The 22,978-nt window shown below is 38.2% G+C and overlaps 1 long non-coding RNA gene and 2 pseudogenes across 1 annotated transcript; all 3 read right to left on the reverse strand.

The window, feature by feature from the left end:
* Window positions 1–4,700: 4,700 nt before the first annotated feature.
* LOC145559656 (leucine-rich repeat extensin-like protein 6 pseudogene) lies at window positions 4,701–5,954 on the reverse strand (annotated as a pseudogene).
* A 7,954-nt stretch (window positions 5,955–13,908) lies between these two features.
* On the reverse strand, window positions 13,909–14,922 carry LOC145557518 (nuclear poly(A) polymerase 2-like; annotated as a pseudogene).
* An 802-nt stretch (window positions 14,923–15,724) lies between these two features.
* LOC145559657 (uncharacterized) lies at window positions 15,725–16,327 on the reverse strand. The gene is made up of 3 exons (XR_014092842.1): window positions 16,216–16,327; window positions 15,953–16,015; window positions 15,725–15,743 (listed from the first exon to the last, which is right to left on the reverse strand). It is a non-coding gene; the product is annotated as an uncharacterized LOC145559657 (long non-coding RNA).
* Window positions 16,328–22,978: the final 6,651 nt, after the last annotated feature.

Below are 22,978 nucleotides of genomic sequence, written 5' to 3' on the forward strand. Positions count from 1 at the left end.
TCTATGGCCAGCAGACTGGTGTTCACATCCTGCAGCTTATGGAGATCCGCCCAGGCCGACTCAAGTTTGCGTCTCTGCCTCAGACGCCAGTCTTGGAAGGCGAAAAGCCAAAGGAGAAGCTGTGGACGAACGGGAAAAATTAGTAAAGGAAAACAAAATAACTTAAATTTGGATAAGTAAATTAGCCAAAGAACCAAAAGACTACCTTAACGCAGCTGTTGATCATTGGACCGAGATGCCTATCATAAATACCCCAATATTTGTGCCGAGTCTCAGCCGGGACGATCTTTTGAATAGCGTCCCGGAAAGTCTTGCGTTCGACCCCAGTTAAGGAAGAACTAGGGGGACGAACGTCCAAATTCTCAGAAGTTTGTGCAAAATAAAAATAAGTTAGAACTCTACAGAAAAGAAAGAGTTATAAAGGGGACGAAGAGGTATAAGTACCTTCTGAGAGATTTGCAAAGCACGGACGCCCCTCAGGAGGAGGCGTCAGCTAAGTCTGCTCGACCACCTTAGGCGGAGAGGGCAGCTCCCATTTAGTTTGGGAACCATAAGGCTTAGTTCCCAAAAACTCAACATGCGGAGTTGAGTCTTGGCCAGCCGTGTTTTCTAGGGTCGGCACATCCCCTCAGTCCTTGCGGATAGGCTCATTTCGGGCCACCTCGGACGAAGGTGGCTCCGAGGGCTTGGAGTCCCCACCAAGAACCATCTGGGGTTGCTCTCCTTTAGGTTGCACCGGCGTAACCCGCGACCTTGCCTTGGCCGCCGGCGTTTCGGGTGCCAAAACCTTACAAGCCTTGGACGACTCATCATCCTTCGAAGCAGGTGCCGGCCGCTTCCTCGCAGGTCTAGGGGTAGCTGACTGAAAAGATAGAAAAAGAGTTCAGTTAAAAACCACTGTTCGAATAGCATTAAGGGAAAGAAGCATGAAAAGAAAGTTATTCGGCATGAGTACTTAAAGAACCTGGACGAGTAGAATTGCAGTAAAGAATATACAATTCAAGTCCACTCGGCCAGGGGTGAAGTTTCAGCTAATATATTAGCCGTTCGAGTAGGATTGTAGCAACATACCTACAGTCTAAATTCACTCGGCCAAAAGTGGAAAACATGTAGCGACCGACTCAAGTTAAAAACGAAGTCCATTGAAGTGTATCAAGTCGGACGCAACAGGAAAAAAGAAGAAGTAAAAATTCAAGGCAAAGAGAGCAGCAGTACCCCTTTTGCCGCCTCATATTGAACTCGCATGAGCTTGTAGCGCTCCATGTTGAACTCGTTCATGTCCATTTCACCCTTCTGAGTCAGATCAAGCTGAGACATGGCTTCCTCTGTTATAAACAAGAGAACAAGAGTTAGAAGAATTTTCTAAGTAAAAGCATAGTTAATGATGCATGATGCAAAAGTAAACCTGCAGGGAAGTTTCGGAGCAGGCCGAATGAGGACATGAACAGAGGATCCTTCAACCAATTCACCAAGGGGATCCACCTGGGAATAACAGGTAACCGGTGCCCTTCTCTAAATACCTGTTTGACCCTAAAATTGTCAAGCTGATCAACATGGTTTGGGTGAATTGGGGGGCGAGTCGGCCGCTGATCCCCTCGTCCAAGATGAACGGGGGAAGAGTTGAAATTGTTCATTTTTCTATTGAACTCCTTGTCCCCTGTCTTTATGAGGTAGAACCTTTGCTTCTAGCCGCGCCACTTGGACGACTTGTTCATGCACACCATGAACTCTAGCCGGGTGCTCAAAACAAACCACCAGTCCGAGAAAGCGTCCAGCTTCACCATGTTGTGCATGGTGTAGAAGACCGAGAAGTTAGGGGTGAAACCTATCCTTAGACAGATCACCAAGTAGCCAAAAATATTGGCCAAGCTGTTCGACGCAAGCTCGACCATGTCAATTTGATATTCGTCCAACAGCTCCTAAAAGAATGGATGAAGAGGGAAGCGGAGACCAAGCTCAAGGGCTGCCCTATATACATTGAAGCCTTGGCGGATGATCCTAGGGTCTTACAAGGCAGCTACAGACCCAGAAGTTCAAGGAGGCCGTATATAAAAGCCTTCACCGAACATGAGGAATTCCCTCTATTCCTTAAATCGTTCGTTGAGGTACGCTAGGGCTATGTCTCCAATCATACAACCATAGCGGCAGTTAAAGTCATTCTCTTCTTCCTCTGCCTTGGCGGCAACATTTTCAGCTTGCTGTTTGGCTGGCTGAGGTTCAGGGTCCCTCGCTGAACCAAAGTCTTGAGATAAGACCCTGTCCAGTTCGTCCGCCTTAGCGAAACTGCCTCTGACCGAGCCTTGCCTTAGCTCGGCCATTCCTGGTTCCTCGGCCACTAAAAGGGCCTTGCCCTTATCTTTTGCCCCAACCCCAGAACTGTGACTTCAAAATGGAAGGGGTGGGGAGAGTCGATGGGTTCGACAATTACTATGCCGACCCTAGGTCTTGCTGACTTGAGAGATTGAGAAAAGGAGGGAGCAAGAGTTTGCCTGGCCTGGCTGATTTTTGGTATTGTGCCTAAGTAGCCACTGAAGTCTATGGCCGATTTTGGCCAAATAGAATATGGTGGTGGTGCAATGACTGCTTGGGCTGATCTTGTTCAGGTCGACCTGCGACCGTCCTAGGAGAAGAGCGGGGCAAAGAAGTCGGTAACTCTTCCGCTCCAAGGATCGAGTTAGCAAATAAAGCGCGGTTTACACTCGAACCCCTCCCAGAAGTGGAGGTGCCTAATTGATTCTAGCGCTCTTCAAAAGAGGTGGTCGCCTCGACCACTGAGCACGCACTACCATCAATAGTAGTGGTGGTGTCTGTGTTTGTGTTTAAGGGGTTAGTCCCCACGCCCGAGTTGTCCGGATCATAGGAGGCCAAAGGTTGAACAAGAGTGCCGTCAGGACTTCTGGCAGCATGAAGGTCGTGCGTTTGCCTCGTACGCGCCATGTTCGACTGCAGGGACACAGAAGAATTGGTGGGGGTGAGTTGGTACACACTAAAAATGGACCCACTCCATATAGACGAGGACTCGTCCCCGTCCACTCTAGATTCCTCACTCCCAAGCGAACAGACGACCTCATGAGGAGAAACGCACGAGGCCGAGTGTTGATCTAGGATGTTTTGAAAAATTAAGCAAAAAGTGAAAAGAAAATTAAAGAAGAAAGGAAGAGTATTCGGTTACCTTCGTCCGAGTAGAAGGTTGAAAAACTTGAAGAGTGCTTAGGAGGTCTTGAATGAAGAAAGGCCGGAAAACTCAAAGTCTTGAACAGAAAACTCGAATGTGCGGCGGAGCTCTCGAAGAATCCGGGAAGAAGTAACTTTCTTTCTCTAGAGGCTCTGAATTCTCTCTAGAAAGCAAGAAAATCCAAAGTAAAAAAAAGAAGGTCATACCCTTGCTATTTATAGGCAAAATTTGGAGGGGTAAAATGGTAAAAATAGTTCGCGCCTAAAGAATGCCAAAGGATTAAAGTTCAAAGAATTAAACCTAGAAGTCAAACGGTTAAAATCTTCTGTTTGACGGAATCCGCGTAAATGCTCTACTATTTATGACGGAATGCGACGGGCGTCATAAACACCCGTAACTCTTTGCATGTACCTCGGAAGTTGAACCACTTCCTTGGAAAATGCAATACAAATAAATGTCAGAAAAAGTCTCTTCGGCCGCTGATGATTGACCGATCACTCGGCAATATTCCTTAAAAGAGCCAAGACAAGGAAATTAAGGCATTCAGCCCAATTCTAGGTCGCTCGGCCCACTCTATCCGAATGATTTGGCCAAGCTCATAAAGAGCGACAAGGCATTCCGACTAGGTGTTCAGCCCGATTAGGCGGACGGACGCTCTTGTCCGGTTCCTGTTTATAATTTGAAATACTTCAAATGCGCCTAAGGTACTCAAACTAGTGAAGGTTAGAGGAGGCGGCCTAGTTGGGACGAGCGACCCTCTCTGAGGGGCAAATGTTTAGGGTAAAAAATATCCCAAGTACGTGGAACAATTCCATGATGACACGTGAACCAATAAAAGGCCGACACATGTCACCATAGGAAGATGACACCTACTATGAATAAGAGAGCACCTGAAATAAAAAATGTCATAAAGGCCTCTTTACATCAGGAGGCCCAAAAGCAACTAGAATGCCTTAAAACGGCGCCCCCCAGAGGACACATGTCATTCGCTGATTGCACAGCTAATCAAGGACCCTAAATTCTAGGTCATTTACCCTAAAGAGCACAAATTCCCACCCCTATAAATACCCCAATCATTGCTGATGGGAGGGGTGGATTGTGACATAACACTTAATAGAGCACAAAAAGCTCAAACTTCTCTCTACTTTCTCTCTCTACATTTATTCCGTTTCTGGTCACTAACTTGATTGTCGAAGGTGAATCTCCGATAACCGGAGATTCATGTTTTGTAGGTGTCCGCGTCCCGTTGCCAGATCAGAACATGACCAGTATCCCAAGGGAAAAACCCCTTTTCTCAGTTTTAAGTCAATAGTATGAGGTTATAAATATTATGTGTGCATATTTCATGCTTTTGGACAAGGCTTGGTGGTTAGTTGACTTTGAAACCACCAACGATGATCACGGGATGATTGCTATAATTTTGAGTTTAAAAATAAAAACAAAATAGCTTTATTACGTTTTTTGGGAATTTAGAAACCATTATATTATTAAATTTTATATAATAGCTACAATATACCATTATAATTACAGCTTACTCGTACAAGGTACAGTGTTCAAATCTAGTAAATTAATACACCGTTATAAAAACCTGCAATCATTCATCCCTAGTATGACAAATTATACACCAAACAAGCTAAGAGTAGTCACAATTAAACTCCTCACACTCAATCGGGTGCTCCAATATTGCATCACATACCTTCTTACTCCTTTGTAGCTTCTTCCCCGGCAAGCAATTACGACGATCATCGAACACGACTCCTTTCGATGTCAAGTTCCCACACAGTCCTTGCTCCTCACAGAAAAAGTTGTAAGAAAGTGTAAAGTTTGTTAAGTTTGGCAGTACACATATTCCATCAGATACTTCTCCACTCATTATATTATGAGCAAAATTTAGCTGCTCCAAGTGAGCTAATCCTGCTATACTATAGGGTATCCGACCAACTAATTGATTGTAACTCACGTCTAACACCCTCAACTTATACAAGTATCCAACTTCTTCTGGCAAACACCCTGTTAAACTCGTGTTGATCAGTAAAAGTTCTTCGATGGAGTTAGCGAAATTTGCTATGCTTGGAGGTAAACACCCACCAAATTTGTTATTAGCGAAAACAACCACCGAGGCTGTGGACATACCTAAGTTAGATGGGATTACACTAGTGAAGCGGTTGTTATTGACAAAGATTGCATCAAGGGACTTATTATTGAACAGTTCAGAAGGAACTGGTCCTTCAAACTCGTTGTATCGAAGATCAAGGTATTTCAGGGAGGGCAGGGAGAGTACTACAGATGGAAATGGCCCAACAAAGCGGTTGTTACTAAGATCAAGCTCATACAAAAGGGTAAGGTTAGACAGAGTTAGAGGAAGGACCCCACAAAAGCGGTTGCTGTTTATATGGAGCAGAGCGAGGTCAGCAAGAAGGCCGACTTCATCTGGAAGGAAGCCAGCTAAGTCCAGGTGATTAAGGTCAATACCCGAGACAACAGTGGTGGTGTTGTCGTCGATTGCAGGTCCACAGTATATTCCTCTGTAGCGGCACACAGAAGGTCCTACCCAGTTGGAAGTGTAGTTTGTTGGGTCAGAGTAGATGACCTTTTTCCATGCTTGGAGAGCAATGTAAGCTTGGTTGAGCTTGGGATTAGCAGCAGAAGATTGCGAGTTCTTGTGATTGTGATGAGGGTGGGAATGATGAGTATTGTGTTTTGTTTCGAGTTTGTGTAACAGCGAAAACAGAGATAAAACAAGAAGAAGAAAAGAAGTTTTTGATCTTTGTGAACCCATTTTGGTGTATGCTGTTGAAAATACTTTATGACCTTGCAGTGCTTTTGTAAGGTTTTTAAAACTTCATTTTCAATCAATCATAGTCTTTTCGGTCTTCTGTATAATCATCCTGTGACAATCCAAAAGACGGCCAATTCATTCAATGATATCATATCAGTGAGTACAGTATCAGTTGTTTTCCATGGTAGTTGAAGATTAACACTCGTAAAGGATATTGTTGTTGGGATATGGTTCGTAACCATAAGTGTGTCGTTTGAACAAAAGTAGTCCGTAGTCTGTACATTCAGAACTACCAAGCTTGAACATCAGATAGGAATATATGTTGTCGACAACGATTTACCTCCTTCCAGTGTTGCTTTTGGTGCTCTTAGTAGTGGAATTGGAGAAAGACTGCATGTCCTCCCAGCACTAATATGAAAAGGCAGGATATAACTTCATATTTAAGGAAAGGGATAATTGAAAGTCTTGCAAATGAGCAAATTTTCCTCTAAAACCACCTGAAGCTTGTTAGTTTCAAAGATAATTTATGATTACTGCAGATAAGTCAAGCTACAGGCTCCAAGTTCATACCAATATTTACCAAATGTTTCTAATATCATCTTAGATTGGCAGGAGCCACTACCTAGAAACTGGATAACAATTTGATAATGCTGGAAAAATGTAGTTCAACCGAGGTGCCTTAAATATAATTATGATCTTTTACAGATTAATGATAAATCAGTTGAGTTAAATGATTGATGTTTTTGTTTGAGAACCGCTACCAACTACATGACTTGTAACTTAACGAAACTAATCTTATTGTTAGATAGAAAATACTCTGAGAGTGAGGCTCAAGTGGTTAGAGCTTTCCTCCCGATTCTAGGAGGTCTTGGGATCGATTCTCAACCCCGCATTTGTGGCTCTCTAAAGACCAAAAAAATATAGAAAATACTCTAATGAATATCTATAATCATAACTATGGTACAAAAACACTTACATCACCTTTGTTGTAATATAAGAAGTGATCTCTTATAATCAATGGAACAATAATGGTGTGTCAGTGAAGAAAATTCACTGACTTGAAAACGAAATTGCGGCGCAACCGAGGTACACAATTGTATTCGCCATCACGTTCCCTAAGGTTAACACACCACTTCTACTCAAAGACACTTTTTGGTGAAAGGTTCGAGTTGTATAAACTTATGCCCAAAAAGAAGAATGTGTTTAGCTTATTAATGTGTTTGGATGTAATCTTGTAATATGAAAATCTCAACCATGAAAGATGGGATAATCAAGAGTTGAACAATCCAAAGAGACAAAACCTTAATAAGAAATAAAGGATAGTAAAACCCCTTAAACACATTATTAAGGAGGAGTTACATGGAGGTTATATAAAAACAAAGAATGAAAGGAGAAGATATGAAGAGGCGTAGCCAAGTGAGTCTCGGGCATGACGATCTCTGCCCGATGGCGCGCCTGGCAAGGCGATTAAACGACGAAAATCAACTGTACTCTCACGCTCGTCGGATGACCACTGCTCAGCCAGGCGCTTAATCGTATCAAAAAACACTTGTTCTCGCGCACGGTTGGGCAAAAGGTCAGGTACCTTTCCTCTTTTTACTCCAACAACCTTATGCGCATGTTATTTTCTCATGAAATTTTTTTTACCAAAATTACTTGTCATGTTTCCTCTTTCCTTTTCTTTTGTCATTCCAAATTCAAGATTGGAAAATAATTCTTAAGAAAAAAAATAATAAAAACTAAAGTGTAAACTGTTGGGTTTTGATGAGTACGACTCATCGCGGAAAATAAAACTCGAGTCAAGATCGCACTCACAATTAATATAATCCAAAGACATAATTAACAAGAATTAAGGAAAGACAAAATTACCTTTGACGCGTGCTTCGCTCGTACCCCGAGCTCTTACTGGAAAAAGCTTAAATCTCGCAACGGGCGAAAACCTACTACGGTATCCACCCGCAACACGATCCCAACTAGGTCCATTGCTTGGAGGTTAGCCAAGCCCGACCAAACTACTCGAGTAAATATGAGTTTAAAGGTTTTCTCAATGGAGATGCTTTTTCTAACTCTTACTCAAGTGAGTTTTCTCATACCCCAAGCTGGGTATTTATAGGGAAACTCATGAGTGAAATCTTCTCTCCCATCAATGTGGGAGAGTTGGTAATCAATAATATTTTTTTATTTTTAAATCAAAAATAAAATTAAATAGCCAACAACTAATAAATCAACAAGTGTCACACTTAAAGGAGGGATTAGGTAAGAACCACAAGGGAAAGGGAGGATTGATCTCCAAACACTCACAATAACCGACCACCTACCCAAACACCCCCAATCACTCACTGCCACATGACACCCACCCTTTGGCACAAAGGCAGCTTGGGTGTGGGATGCTGCCTCGGCTTAGCTAGTTGCTGCTTCCATTAGCGTGGCTGCTTGGGTGCGCTACTACTGCCTCAGCCTAGCAATCTACGCACACAAGTGCAAGCTGCTGCCCGAGGCCTGCTGCTGTGCCAATGCTAGCACACACAACCTAGCAATCTACGCTACTAGCTAGCTGCGTTGTGCTTGGCGCGCCAGCAGCAAGGCACTAACACACCTGCCCCGCACACAAGCGCACATGCGGGTTGCTTGTGCTATGTGCGTGGCTTGGTATATGCTAGGTATGTGCTCTAAGAACATTTTGCCCCTGGCACTCAGCTTACTCGGGGCATTCTGATGCTAGGGGTATTTTAGATAAATTGTTGATTAATTAGTGATTCTACCGTCTCGTCTTTTATTAATTCGACTCGACTTACGACACTCGTTTTTGACGCTCCAAGCTCGATTTCCGACGTCTAAATATTAATTACTCGAGTGACTCATCGATTCCTTCTAAATTAATTCGTCGTGTCGTATCTTTTGTTGTTTGGGTGTGACCCAAAGGGTTCAGTCAATATTAAGTTGTAATATTAATTACTCATTAATATTACTGATCGGAAGCGGCCTCCACCTAGGCCTTCCCATCACTTGACCTCACTTAATAATTAGATTTCTAATAATTTCGTACCCTCTAACGGAATAATACACCTGTTCAAAGGACACCATTACTATCAATCTCCCTTTTGTATAGTCTTTTTCCTATGTCGCTTAATGTTTCTTCATGAACTATAAGGTAAGATTTATTCATCATCCTTATTACGTCCGGAAGTGTTTCTCGATATCCGATTTCGATTTTCAACAAACAGATAATTTCAAAAATCCATCCTAGCATGGTCATGAATTTTCACAGTCTCGCTCTTCGAGAGGCCTTGTAAACAACAAATACATCTTCCATATTATTAGTAGGGGGACATTCCCAGTCTTATAATGTAACTTCTCTGACTAAGAGGACCTAGCCGCCCGAATTTTTCCGTTATAATCTCCTTTTAAGGCAAACGTTTGACTAACATCAAAACGGACTAGTAATCAAACAAGAGAACTCTGAATACTCATGGTCAAGGAAAGAGGTTCCGATAGCCATAATGAGATATATACTTATGACGATTTTTAAATCTCTTAAAGTATTCTCATAGGTCGATCTAGTATGGTTTTAAACCTATACATGTGCAAATGATTTATGGCAATCATGTCGCTTTAGCACAAAAAACGGTGTTATAAATCAAACTACACACTAATCTCAAGTGGTCATTAATTAATCGTCCATCGTTTAAATGACCTCGATTAGGGATAATTTTCGACTATAATATTCAATGCTCACTTAATAGGTGTTTCCTTATCAAGACTGGTCTTGATACCCTATATTGAATATTTTTATCATCCGATGGACTCATTATTTAATCCTAAACCACAATTAAATAGAAAATGGAGTGATAAAATTGCATGAAATTTAAATTACTCTAAAACCTAAATGGTTTTTCTTAGTGTCTTACATTAAAATGTTAAAAATTAATTAAAATACTAAACAGGGAAATCAAAGCCAATCTCCAATGTGCCTGATTCCTATTGCCTCAACGTGCTTGTTGTGCTTTACTTGAGGTAAAGGTTTAGTAAGTGGATAAGCTACATTGTCATCCGTTCTAACTTTACAAATTCTGATTTCAATTCTCTTACCATGTGAAATCGCCGCTTGACATGTTTGACCTTTCTGATGTTCTCTTGGATCTGTGGCCTTAGTAATAGCTCCATTGTTGTCACAATAGAAGGCTATTGGACCATTAATTGACAGTACAACATCCAGTTTACCAACGAACTTACAAATCCAAATAGCCTCCTTAGCCGCTTCAGCATCTGCCAAGTATTCGACTTTAGTTGCAGAATCTGCAGTTATGCTCTGCTTGGCACTCTTCTAACTAAACGCTCCTCCATTTAGACAAAACACGTATCCAGATTGCGATTTGAAATCGTTTCTGTTTGTTTGGAAGCTTGCATCGGTAAAACCTTTAACAACTAATTCTTCTGAGCCACCATATACCAGGAATTTATCCTTGTTTCTTTTCAGGTACTTTAGGATATTCTTGGCCGCATCCAATGCGCCTCTCTTGGTTCATATTGGTATCGACTCGTAGCACTCAAGGCATACAATACATCTGGCCTTGTACATATTATGGCATACATGATCGATCCAATTAGTAAAGCATATGGAATCTGATCATCCTTTCTCGCTCATCAGGTGTCTTTGGACACTGCTTCTAGCTCATGTTTATGCCATGTGACTTGGGTAGGTGACCTCTCTTGGCCTCCTCCATGTTGAACCGTGCTAGGACCTTATCAATATAAGTACTCAGGCTCAATCTAATCATCCTTTTCGATCTATCCCTATAGATCTTGATACCCAATATGTACTGAGCCTCTCCCAAGTCTTTCATTGAGAAACACTTTCCAAGCCAGGTCTTTAAAGACTCTAATATTGGAATGCTGTTTCCAATGAGGAATATGTCATCGACATATAAGACTAGGAAGGCACTCCCACTGACCTTCTCGTAAACACAAGATTCATCTGGATTTTTGATAAAACCAAACTTACTGATGGCTTCATCGAATCGCAGATTCCAACTTCTACTAGCTTGCTTTAGCCCGTAGATGGACTTTTAAAGCTTACACGTTTTCCCAGCATTGTTTTGGTCGACAAAACCTTCAGGCTGTGTCGTGAACATAGTTTCTTTAAATACCCCATTGAGGAAGACGGTTTTGACGTTCGTTGAAGCTTAAAGGTTTTGATAATGATGAACTAAAACTCAAGCAAACTTTGATTAATGATGGTTTTTCTAAGTGTGTGACTAGAACATGTGAAGTTGACTTTGAAAGTGGAAGAGTAGCCTAATCTAAGAAGACATGAAGAGATTCCATAGAAATATTAAACAAGATAAAAGAAGAGTTCCCTAACAGGAACTTAGTTCTCTAACAAGAACTATCTAAGTTCTCTAACAGGAACTTGGAGACAGCAAGTTAAGGTGTTGACATGGTTTGCGTTGAAGACAACAAGTTCTGGAGGAACTTGGCCTACGAAGTTCCAGTTTCAAACTGGAGTACAATTGACAGCATGAACTTAGTCCTGGACTGCGTGAAGCCCAAGCATCCTATGTTTACAGAATATTGGCGCAACAGATTTATTTAGCTAAGATTTTTTCTTTTAGATTTGTTGTAAATATGTTAAGTATTATTGCGCGTGAAACATATTATAAGCGTGGCAAAGGGCTTGGAAAATCTAATTAAATAGGAAAGTTTAGAAAAAGATAAGTATTTAAGAAAAGGGATTTTCTAAAAAGATTTGTTTCTTAAAAACTGACTATCAAAAGATATTATTCGATTGGTTATGTATCTTTAATAAGTTTTCCAAAAAGATATTCTTTAAATTAGACTTACTAAAAACCGTGTTATGAGATTTTGTTAATTTAACATACTTATATTTTGAAAACCCTACTTGCTATACAAGCTAGTCTTGTATAAATAGTAGAAATCTCATTTCATAATTTTAGGGGTAAGTCTATGCGTGAGGGAATTGTATTGTGCTTAACTGTGAAAGTTTTCCAAGATTATAAACTTTGTCATATTAGTTTCGGGTTTCAAGTGTGACTTACCTTTCATATACTAGGAGTCATGTATTTTGTATTGGTTGGGTTCTTGGTTGAGAGTGAAATATACTTTGCACACAGTTGTGTAAGCTTCTAGTGTGAAGCTGAGAGGTATTACTTAGAGAGTACGAGTTAATCTATATGTGGGACTTAGATTGGGTAGGATAGGGTCCTACTGTGTAGCAAGTTCAGTCTGGAACTTGTGAGTAAAGTTCTGAGTATAATAGGTTGTAACTTGTGTGCTTTCCCTATTATAGTGAAGTGGTTTAATTTTGGAAATCCCTTAGAAGGATCAAGGTTTTACTTTTTGTAGGGCCCTGGAAGGTTTCCTCGTAAAATCCGTGTGCATTGCAAGGTCCTTTACATTCTGTTTTATATTTCACAAAAGTAGGCACAAGGAACTCACATACAATTCACCCCCTCTTGTAGTGTTTGTCTCAACTAACAATTGGTATCAGAGGACGGTTCTCACGTGCAAGCAGATAACTTTGCTTAGTAAGTTCCTGAGGAGAGATGAATTAAAAGGAGAAACTTGAAGAAGGGTACTCTATCCAACGTCCACCTATGTTTAATGGTAAGTTTTACACCTATTGGAAGAATAGGATGAAAATCTTCATCAAGGCTGAAAATTACCCGATATGGCGTGTAATTGAATCTAGTGATTTTGAGGTAACTTCAACCAATGAGAAAAATGAGGTAGTTCCTAAACTCATTTCTGATTATGAAAAGGAAGACTATCAGAAACTTAAATTAAATGCTTTAGCTATTAAATATTTGCATTGTGGACTTGGACCCCATGAGCACAATCGTAACACTACTACAAAAGGTGTGCTTTTTAGACCCTTTTTAGCTTTATTTTCGACACTAAAAAGCGTCGCAAAATTTTCTCTCGACGCTTCTAAAAAGCGTCGAAAATAAGTGAGTCGAGAATTTTGTTGGACATAAAAAGCGTCGCGAATCTCAACGCATTATTGTGTCTAAATTTTATACGAAGCGTCGCAACTTGCAACAGTTGGCGCACTTTCTTAACTTTGGAGACGCTTTTTGTAGTCAAGAATTTAGGATTGGTGACGCTTTTCTATGTCCAGATTTTCATACATTTGTTATCTAACATTCTGAGGACGCTTTTTTCTGTCCACGTTTTCTAATTTGGGGACGCTTTATCTTGTCCATATTCTTTTTAAAAATATAAAAAATAATAAAATAAAATATTTCATTCACTGACAATGATTTCTAGTATACTAATATATATTACCAAAAAAAATTAAGAAGTACAACAAAGTTATACCAAAATTTTTATATTGTATATATAAATATATTATAGCGTATATACAATATCTCATAGTATAATAGAATTCATTCGTGACTAGTTGTAGTGGAACAAATCCCGAATCACTAATTGAAATCTTTAAAGAGCTTAAATATATCTTTCTTCAATCCTTAAAATATTGCAGTGTTAGTTGCCAACCTTTTTCTATTGTTTCTCGGTATTCATACATGGATGTCTACATAATCTTTTGACCCTGCAACACATTAAAGCATATGCATCGATCAATACATCAACAAGTGAATCTAAATAAAATATTAGATAAAAACTACTAACACTAGGGAGCCATCTCTCTTCCTCCCTAAGTTCACATTTTGTAGCCAAAGCCTCCTAATCCCTACATAGCGTTAAAAACTAATAAGCTGAGAAGCCAATAAATTTATAATTTATGATGGCTGTAGAAATGTAGGAATGATCTCCATTATCTTCTTACCAAGATGAATGTCATAACCAATAAACTAAATCAGCAAGTACTAACATACAAAGAATAGATAAGCTTTATAATTTAAGGAGTTATTTTTTAGGGTAATTAGTGTACCTGCAGTTGTTGTTGACTAAATAAATGAAGATATCCTGATTATGGGCAAGCAACAAGCTCAATCAACTCGACAAACCTGTCAGGAACCTCAAACAACTCAACTAATGAAACAGACACCTGCAAACATAGTTACAAGTGGAGTTCAGGATCTAGTGATTACAAACAATAGGCACATTTAGCCATTCAAATGCAAGTGATAGAAAATTTGAGTGGCTACCAGTACCATAACACACTTACCTGCATGTAGCGTAGAATAAATTCTGGAAGACAATACCTATGACAGACAATGTGTTGACTTTAAAGACCTCCGTGGAATGTTCATAGAACAAAATTCCAAATAAATTCAAACCTTCATAGAGTTGCTAACATGGAAAGAAGGTAAACACAAATGTAAAGTGCATATGAAGAAGGTTCATGAGTACATACCTTCGAGTTAAACCCTTAGAGTTAAGAAAAAAAAACATTTGCTTTAAGTTTCAAATCAAGATCCCTGAAAACCTCATTGCTTGTAAGAATAGAGACTGCACTACAGGTAGAGGTAGAAGGAATACCTGACTTTTCTGCAACTGAGACAGTACTGGCAGAAGTAGCTAGCCCAAAATATTTAGCATCATGATCCAACACCGCATTCTTATTTGTTGAGACATACCTTGAGACCATCCTTGGCGGTGAACCCCGATCTACCACAGGTGTCACATCACACTGTGGTAGTGGAGACCTAGAATTATGATGCACTGAATCAGGAGACACTGAAGCACCACATGGACTAAGTGACCGCTGCTTCCTCGGTTGCCCAGATACATCTTCACTAGAACACTTTCTTTTATGAGACCTTCAACCATAAACTTCATCTTTTGGACTACTAGAACTTTGTACTCGCTGGTCACCTAGAGACCTTGATAATTAAGAACGCTTATATCCCTATGGAAAAATAAAAGCTGGAAGCAGTTTTTTACGGACATGGGACACATATATATCCATTCCTGGTTTCCAGTAAGAGTACATATTTATTGAATTCCTAAACTCATCAACTGTTGCGCAAATATCAAATTGTTATCCCTCTTGAACAACCTCGCCTTGCTTCCTTTGCAAACCCATAAAAAATGCACAATGAGCCTTTTGCCTGAATGGATCAAACAAGTCATGTGGACAGGGATGGCACTGCGGTTTCCCAAGAGTATCACGTTCTATCTGAAAAGTACAACAGATAAAACAAGACCTATTCAGACAAAAACCAACAACGAAATGCAGAAGAGACAACTGGAATTCATAAGATAACAAATAACAATTGTGTGTAATGTAAAACAATTGACAAGCACCAATAAAGCTTAAGCCCCAGCAAAGACCAATAAAGCCACCACTAGTCCATTGCAGACAAAAACAAAAATTTCTTACCATCAGAGTCAACTGTCTAAATCGGGATTCTACCCAACCTTTCCAAGAACGCAAATCATCAGCATCAGCAGCAATTATGTTAACTTGTAGATGGATTTTATAGCTCTCAAAGAAAAAATATGGCTCAAACAGAGAGCCCCAGCGTGCCTTGTTAAGCTCAATATCCTATGATAATCAAGTAAAAAAAACTACATTAGTGTCTTCCGAGTTATCTTTAAAAAAGAAGAAAAAACAGGCTTCAAACCACCTTACCTAACAAATCTTGTTACCAAACTCGAGCTGCTCTATCATTATCCGGAGAGTACTAGGCAAAACATTGTAGCTAGAATTCATGCTAAGGTATGTAGGCGTAATGATAGGCATGTGATGAGTACGGTCCCGATGATTTTTACAAGGATCCCAAACTGGAAATCCAAGATCTTTCTCTTCAATGTCACAAAGCATCACAGGGTTGGGCCAGCGCCACTGGGGTAAAGACCCTAAAAAATCGAGAAACCAGCATACTTGGTACTGCATTTGGATACAGCTGACAAACTCGAGCAACTAGAATTGCCCAATTTACATCTCCAAGAAATCTAGCCACCAAAGCCAACAGATTGATGGAATTAGCAAAGAGGAAGAAGAAGAAAAAAAAAGTAAATTGGGAATATAATCAACAATAGCAACTTGGAACAGCATAGAAACTCACATTTGAGTAAACACCTCGTTTTTTCGCCCAAAACATAAGACACCGAAGCGCAGTGCAGAAATGCTGAAAATGGAAGATAATTTATAATTTATAATCATTCAAGGATCAAAGCAACTGCAAATAAAAGCTGCTAGTGGACCAGGACTATAATCATATTATACTAAAAATACAAATCTAAAATACAACAAAAAATCATTAATAACAAAAAAAATGAAGGAATATAAAGCATTGCAAGGCTAAAGAAACCAAGTTTTCATGTGTACCTTGATGTTAGGAACTAACTTAAGAATTTGATCTGCAACCCTGCATCCATTTAAACTTCGAAGAGTAGCTTCGTCAACATTGTTTAGAACCGTAACATCGGAAATATCCAAGTCTTGCAACAATACTCTTTTTAATTATCATGCTGGAGGAACACTATTAATAATAATAACTTATAGGAAAAGAAAACAGTCACAATACTACCAATGTACAATCTTATTCGTGACTAAGTTAACCAACTGAAGCTATGGCTCCTAGAATTCAAGGGATATATAACAGGCCACTAGGTAGTTTTGTAGAAATATAACAGGAACTGTGTAAATTTCATACATTGCTTACTTTGACCTCTAAGAGGCAATTGTAGTCACTGAGCAAATGTCAATAATATTTCAGTTTCTTGATCCAAAATAAGAGCTAAAATATGGGCAATGAAAGAGAGCTAGGCCAGGGGAGGCCGCAGTAGTGAGCGATTTATAATAGTGTCACAAGTTTCATGCATTATCATTTATCAAGCTCTGAATTAGACTCTGTAAATGTATTTCAACTTATAATTAATCTTCACACCTGCTAATTATCACAACCTTCATTATCAACTCAACGCAATTCTTCAGCAATATACATATCATCTTAACCAAGAAACAAACTTATACATTCTTAACAAGAAGACTTGATTCATTAGCAGTAGGCCGTGAGTATTGGGGTTCTTGTTTAATAATTTATAAAGGAATGTGTATTGTTTCTAAGAGCGGAGCATGTGAAGACAAAATGCAATCATTAGCCACCAAATTACCCTAGAAAATTCATATTAAAAACCCATAATATTCAAAAACCAGAAAATTCAAAGCCTATTAAATTGATATCAAAAACCAGAAAATTCGAAGCCTATAAAATTCATATAAAAAACCCATAAAATTTTAAACTAAAACCCTAAAAAACGCCATAAAAATCATAACAAAAACCAAAAAACTACATAAAAAAAATAAAAAAATGGAAATCTTGGATTTGCAAAAAGAATTCACGAAAAAAACAACATAAGAAGAAATTAAATTATCTAATTAAGGGCAAAAAGTTACCTCGCAATAAGAGATCGATTCTTGTTTTACACCAACACAAAATCGAAGACATGCAAGTAATAATTCCCAATTTTAACGAAATTTAGAGAATTGTGAGATATTAGGGTAACAAAAATGATAGATATGTACCTAGCAACAATATTGTATAGCAAATTGTAAGTAGATACCTGAAATTTATGAAAGTGACGAGCAAAAAAACCCCCAATTCCTTGAAGTTTAGCAAGCAAAACCCAGAAATTAACCAAAAACGAATGATTTTTTTTTTTGTCGCTGATGATGGAGTTCAGGTTTAGAGGAGAGCATAATAGTGGGAGGTTTAATTAGGAATTTTGGGGAATTTGAGAACCTGATTCAAGTGAGGAGCGAAAATTCAACCCGCTAAATGTTTCATTAAAAATTTCAAAATTGCTAAAACAATAACTCACGTGTATAGCACGTGATTTTTCCGACGCTTTTAAGTGTCGAGACAATCTTCGACCAGATTAAGCGTCGAGAAAAGGCGATATTAAAAACCATACGCTGACGCCACATCAAAAGCGTCAAACCAAAAGCGTCAAAAAAGCACGCTTTTTGTAGCAGTGTATCATGGGATGCAAATCTGCTAAACAGATTTGGGATCTACAAGAGGTTACTCATGAAGGTACAAATGAGGTAAAACGTTCTAAAATAGATTTATTGATGTCTAGATATGAAAGGTTTGAAATGCTATCTAAAGAAACCATAGAAGAAATGTTTACTAGGTTTAATGATATAATTAGCGAAGTGAGTTCCCTTGGCAGACATATTCCTATAGATGAATAGGCTAGAAAGATATTGAGGAGTCTACCACAAGATGAATGATGGAGATCCATGGTTACTGCTATGTAGGAAGCTAAGGACTTCACAAAGTTCAACATGGAATAACAGGCAAGATCATTGATGACACATGAACTTCACCTAAGTTCCAAAATGTAGAAAGTTCCAAGAACAAGAGTCTTGCGTTTAAAGCACAAAATTCAGAGGAATCTGAAGTTGATGAGGAAGAAATGGCAATGCTGGTTGAAAAGTTCAAGTGGATGATGAACAACATGAAGTTTGATAGGAACAAGAAGGTTATAGGTTCCAAAGACACTACCTGTTTTAAGTATGGCTCAAAAGGTCATTTTATAAAAGACAGTGCACTCACGAAAGGTGACAAAGGAAAGATCAAAGGAAAAGATCAATCCAAAGATTCCAGAGTCTAGAAGCCTTATTTCTCGAAAGAAAATGTTAAGAAGGCTATGATGGCTACCTAGGGAGACACAGATTCAGATGAAGAAGAAGACCAATCTTCTGAAGAAACTGCACATTTATGCCTTATGGTCAAAACTGATGAAAGGCCACTTAAGGAACTAGAGGTTGAGGTATGGTTTCCTCAAAATAAATTAAGACAGTTTTCTAAAGAGAAACTAATATGTGTTGTTTTGGAAATCTAAGAAGACTTAAAAGAAGTTTACAGATCCAAATAGCAAAGTGACAAGGCTTTATTAACTTACAAAGAACACAATGAATGGCTAGACAATATGAAGTTTGATATTCAAAGCAAATTCTTTAGTCTCTTTGACGATAATGTTATTCTAAGAGAAACTATTGAAAAACTCAAACATGATAACATTGTTTTAAATGTGGAACTATCCTTGTTAAAACTCAGTGTAGATACTCCTAACTCTTAAGTTCCTCAATTTGTCCAATAATCCGAATTTTGAAAAACTGAAACTAGATTTGGAGGAATTAAAAACGGATAAATCAAGACTTGAGGGAGAACTTGAGAGGGCTAGGAAAGGCAAGCAACCCATAGAATATAAAGTTCCAGACTGGATTGCAAATGCTCAGACTAAAAAATAGGAGGTTTAGGTTTTAAGAAGAAGTTCTAAAAGGAGAAAAAGTATGTTGATCTGCCTAGTAGTATTGTTTGTTATTTCTATGGTAAGACAGGACATAAGCAAGTTAAGTGTCCTAAGAATGAAAAAAGCACTCAGAAGAATGAAAAAACATGTAGAACATATATGGATTAAGAAAGATGATCTACATATGTTACACAGGAACCCAAGGAAACCTGGGTTCCTAAGACTAACGTTTAATTCTTCACGCGGATTCTAGTGAGAGGGAAGAACACTTGGTACCTCGACAGTGGTTATTATAAGCACTTGACTGGAGATAAAACTAGATTTCTCTAACTGGATGCCTACTATGGTGGGACTGTGACCTTTGGTGATAATGTGAAAGGTGATATAGTTGCTATTGGTAAAGTAGGAAGGTCAAGTTCTCATGCTATTGATAATGTATTTTTGTTTGAGGGTCTTAAACACAACTTGTTAAGTATTTCACAATTTTTTGACAAAGGTAACTCTGTTAGCTTTGCCTCTAATAAATGTAAAATCATCCACAATGACATTGGGAACATATTTCTAAAAGGAACTCGTAAAGGAAGCACATATATTGTTGATCTAAACGAGGCTCCTAATAGCTTCTTAACATGTCTTAGTGTTATTGAGGATGATCCTCTATTATGGCATAAGAGATTTGGTCATGCAAGTTTTACTTTGCTTGATAAGCTTAAATCCAAGAAATTAATGAAAGGACTTCCTTGCATTAAGTTCCTATATGATAAAGTGTGTGATGCCTGTGTTAGAGGAAAATAGACTTGAATTTCCTATAAATCTAAAAAGATGGTAAGCACTAAAAGACCTTTGTAACTTATTCATATGGATCTTTGTTGTCCAATGAAAATCAAAAGCAGAAGTGGTAAGAGATATGTAATGGTTATTGTTGATGATTATTCAAGGTATACTTGGGTATTCTTTCTTGTTAGTAAAGATAAAACTTTTAATGAGTTTAATTTGTTATTTTTGTGAAGAAAGAACAGAGAAGAACAGGTAATCAATTGATTTATCTCAGATTGGATCATGGAACAGAATTTGAAAACTCCAAGTTTGATGAATTCTTACTGAACATGGAATGGATCACAACTTCTCTGCCCCAAGAACTCCACAACAAAATGGTGTGGTGAAACGCAAGAATAGAAGCCTTGAAGACATGGCTATAGCTATGCTGATTTCAAGTGGATTGCCTAAGAACTTCTGGGCAGAAGCAGTAAACACATCATGCTACTGTAGACACCTATTTGTGTCTCCCCAAAACCAAACCCAGTGATGAGTACCTTTCACGTCAAATCATAATCTAATGAAGTGAAAGTGTGGAAAGTCTAGTGTTGCGATTAGTTTTTAATTCTTTTCTTTCTCTCTGTTTTTGAAAACCTTTTTTATGAAAATAGCTAATATAGTTCAGTTTGGTCCATGGCAAGGGTCCAATAATGGTGTAGTTGGATCGGGTTCGAAAAGAGCTTTCCAACGATATATTATAAGCCCAATTCCGATGAATAATGAGGAAGTTATGACCAAATTGTTAAACCTGGACCGGTTTGATTTTTATATGCGGCCCAATGATCTAGAGGAGGGCCTATTTTGATTTATCATTCCTAATGCAATTAGGATTGATTATGGTCTTATAGAATCTTCTAGAAGGTTCTTTTGAATCCTAATTTGATTAGCATTGATAAATGAGTTTTAAGAGTTTTATTTGGAATAATAGAAGTGTTTTTAAGGAAATTACAGTTTTACCCCTCGTACGCTTAAATTTTATCAAAATATGAAAACGCGTGAAAAAACTGATTGCAGCGCCGTAACTACAGTCTTTCGCCTGACGACAGGCCTGGCGTCGCGGCGACACGTCTGTCGCCTGGCGACAACCCTGTCGTTTGGCGACAGAGGCGTGTTTGGCGATAACGTCGTGTTTTATTCTTTAAGAAACTCTGATATCTTTTTTATCATATCCGACTGATTTTCTTTATAAATAGCCTCCTAAAACCTCCGTTTTCAATCACCAACTCTCATCAAGAAATTCTTGATATTCTCTATCTCTCTTTTCTAAACTAACCTTCTCTCAAATACAAAATTGCTTTATTGATATTATGATATAGAAATCATGCCTAGGTTGTTATTTTGATTCCTAGTATCATGTTAGGATGCTTTTCTTAGTATGATGTTTAGGGTGACAACAATAAGTTCCTAGTATCATGTTTAGGGTAAAGAATATAATGTCAATTATGATTTCTGTGATGCCTTTTATTGTCATCCCTAATATGGCTATATATTTGATCTTTAATGTTTAGGGACATGCTAGGGTTTGTTATTAATCTTGTTAGTATCATGCCTATGATCTTGCGATTATTATGCTTTAACATGATTATGATAAATATGATTATTATTATTATTATTATTATTATTATTATTATTATTATTATTATTATTATTATTATTTTTTTTTTTTTTTTTTTTTTTTTTTTTTTATGATTATTATGTTGCTTGATAAATATTTATTGTTATTGCTTGATCACGCCTTTTATGCAAGTTTAAAGGGAACTTGTACTTGTAATCATGCTTAATGAGATAATTAATAATCTTGTTTAAGGTTAATTTGATTATAATTCAAGTGATCGCCAATAATAGATTTATTTGTGCATTAATATTCAACCAACATAGATTAAATAGGTTTAGGGTTAAACCTATTGATTGCATGTTAGTTAGAAAGCGCACATGAATACGAGATGAATAAAGTAGAGGCCTATTATTAGGGCAGGTTCTTTCTCTTTTAGATTGGATTTGTACGTTCATCCCCGAACTTCCAGTCTTGGTTCTAGACCTATTGGAGTTAACGATCTCTTAGATCATTAAGGGGTATAACCTTCACCCTGTGAACGGTTTACAAGTTCCTAAAACTTGTTGGCGACTCTTTTGTTCTAGCTTCCTTCCCTTTGGACGCCACCATGCTTAAGTGTATGACCATTGTGGGGTTCAAGTTTGGGGTAATGCTTGAAATATTCCCTACAGTTACACTCTTAATCGAGTATCTGTTAGAGCCATCACCAACAAAACTCCTTATGAACTCATTAAAGGGAGAAAGCCTAATGTTTCTTGACGAGGGGAAAAACTAGGTTGTTGACTAATCATCCTTAAGCCAAACAAAATTTATAATCACTTAACAAACCTAAATACAAGTATAGAGGTAAGTCAAGGGAAGAACCACTAGGAACGGTTATGATCAGTGCTTTCAATAATGTGCCTAAGCTAGATTTAAGTCTAAGGGTAAAGAGGTAAAACTAACAACTATCCTAACAAAGAACCAAACACATAAAGCAGTAGGGAATGAGGATCAACAAGTAATCATGACAATTGTAGCAACTCGGGCACAACATGCAAGTCAAAGGTTGCGAAGACTGATGGTAAGAGCAATCAAAATAACTCAACAAGCTATCTCCTAGAGGTCTAGCTAGCGCCAACTACGAAAGACTCTAACTAGGAAGGCCACTAACCAAGCTCAATCGACAATTGCAATTCCTAAATCAATGGTATGTATCATTAGAAACTACAATGCAATCTAGCATAATTCTCAAGTCCTATCGAATTACATACATGCACAATTTCCATTAATCACTTTAATCTCAACAATTAATCAACATAATCCCCAAATTAAGCGTAATCAATCAATCATACAAGTTTCACCCAATCCCTAGCCAAACAACTACTCTAACATAATCATCTAATCAACTAACAACTACGGAAATCAAGAATAAAAAAAATATCACGAACAACTACACTAATCAAGCATCAAACAT

This window comes from Chenopodium album, chromosome 9, assembly GCF_948465745.1.
Source record: "Chenopodium album chromosome 9, dcCheAlbu1.1, whole genome shotgun sequence".
NCBI classification, from domain to species: Eukaryota; Viridiplantae; Streptophyta; class Magnoliopsida; order Caryophyllales; family Amaranthaceae; genus Chenopodium; species Chenopodium album.